We start from the raw sequence: 2,477 nt of genomic DNA on the forward strand, positions 1-2,477 counted from the left end.
GCATTCCAGGGTCTGTGGATCTGACGGGCAAGTATATTTGTGTGTCATCAGCATAAATATGAAAAGAAATGCTATGTTTATGGATAATATGTCCAAGGGGAAGCAGATACAAGGAAAACAAAATGGGTCCTAAGACCGACCCCTGAGGCACACCATATTTAACTGGACAGAACGAGGAGACATAGTTGTTTACAGACACGTAAAACTTCCTATTTGACAGGTAGGATGAAAACCATTCTAGGGCAGTACCAGAGATCACCACCCAGTGCCTCAGTCTGTCTAACATGATGTTGTGATCAATGGTGTCAAAAGCAGCACTAAGGTCCAGGAGTACCAGGACTGAGCACATGCCTTCATCAGCAGACATTAAAAGGTCATTGGTGACTTTAGGGTCTGAGCTTTTTGTATCTGATGTGGCCTGTAGACCTCTGGCTGTGCTTTTACTTACTGAAGCTGCCTTCATTTCACCTGGGTCTGTGTGACCTGCAAAAGACATATAGACTGGGTCTGTGCTGGTACTGGATTTTGATCAGCTGTGCTTGTACTGGCTTATGATCCAGCATCTACTCTAGTGACAAACTTCAGCACGGCCCCTGTAAATTATAATTATTAATACTTGCAAGATATTAATGTCATCAGCTGCTTGAAACCCATTAAAACTGGCTCCCCAAGTTTCCTTTAAAACATTTTCAAAAGGAAAATACTATACTATACTATTTATACTATGACATGACTGAGTGTGTGATGTTTATTATCTACTAAGAGATGTAGGCTACATCCAAATTGCCCAGTCTGCCCTGCTAATCAACATTTTAATAATCAATGTGAATCCACTGCTTTCCATCTTGCATTAGTCCAGAGTTGTAACTAAGAGAGACAGAAAATTATTGTCTCATTTTAAAATGATATGTGCCAACACAAAAATGAGGAGTGCCATCACATCCGGTCTGACCCCACTAATGTTGCTGCTGGAATGCAATAATGTCCGGCTGCAGACTGTAGCACCGCTCACCTGAATGCGTGAGTTTCATTTTGTGCACGCGCACATGCGTATGAGCCATGGTATGAGTGCATGTTTGCGTGCGACGTGGTTTTCTTTTCAGTGTTGCATTTTACAAACATCTTTGCACGTCTGCGTTTATCAAACGTAACAAATAGTTGTATTTCACTCCAATATTGTTCAGTAACGAAGACAAAAACAGGCCAAGAAGCGCTGCTCAGTTAGCAAGACAGACAGAGATTCACTGCAGCTACATATGCTGCTCACATCAAACTTTGAGAGGAGAAAACACAAGTTTACCTGACTGCTGTTCTCGAAAGTCACTCTCATTGAGTTATTTTCTCTTCTTGTACACAGAAGAATAGTCCAAAAACAATGCCAAGGGGTCTTGACAATTTCACTGGGGCACAGCACATGTGGCACGTGTCCCTGTAAAAAGGGTCTAGTGACGCCTATGGGTGGGTGCAAAAGAGAATGCCTGAATAAATCTTTCACTGGTGTTTTCAGTGATGACGTTTTGTGATGACCTTGGTTTGAACATTTATGTGCACTGATACAGCAATCTCAAAGAAAACACAGGAATGATCAAAGAGAGCAAAGTCAGTCTCAAAATTGGAAATATTCACATCCTTTGGAGATGATTAAGTCCAGATTGTGCCCCCTATTGTGCGTGGGCTCCGTCATATGTTGAATCAATCCATAGTTATCAAGAACACAACACAGTGTTTTAGTCTCTCTGTCTTGGCGGTTGTCAACATGGATGTCAAAATCCCTAACAAGAACTACACAGTTGAAGTCGATACAGATTATAAACAGCAGTACAGTGAATTCATCAAAAAAGTTGCACTTTATTTAGGTGGCCTGTGGATATCTAGTTTAATAAAATCAAATTTAGTGAGTTAAAAGAATTTTCTGACCCATTTTGTGCTACAGGCTGTGGCAGATGAGGAATAGATGCTAAATTTGCAGAATCTGTGGGGTGCTTTCTGTTTCTTAGCAAATTCACCATTCTTCTTATTAAGACAAGAATTCAGAAAGCTACTGGCATACATACCTCAGCTCGTCCTGGGAAGACTTATAAGTGCCATTTGCCTTGTGGCCTGGACCCAGCAGATATCAGTTAGAGCTTGCTGTATTTTGTACACAAATAAGTGGATGTGCTGGGCTTTTATCAGGTTTAGGTTTAGGGGAGAGAAAATGGGAGTAAGGTGAGGGAAGGGACGGGGGGTAAGTTTTCCAGCAGTGACCAGCTCTTTCATCTGGTCAGTGAAATCCAAGAGGGGGAAGGAGGGAGAAAGGGTGACTGGAGATAAAGGGAACCTGGATGGAGTTCAAAAATCCATAAAAACTTCTTGAAATCATATGAATTATCACTAGTGTTCCTGTATTAATGTGTATCTTAGCCATCCAAGTATTACTTGACTTGTGATTAGGTCAGAAGCAACAAGCATGATTTCTTGTCTGTGTGAACTGCTTT

The sequence above is a fragment of the Micropterus dolomieu genome, linkage group LG03 (genome assembly GCF_021292245.1).
Source record: "Micropterus dolomieu isolate WLL.071019.BEF.003 ecotype Adirondacks linkage group LG03, ASM2129224v1, whole genome shotgun sequence".
NCBI classification, from domain to species: Eukaryota; Metazoa; Chordata; class Actinopteri; order Centrarchiformes; family Centrarchidae; genus Micropterus; species Micropterus dolomieu.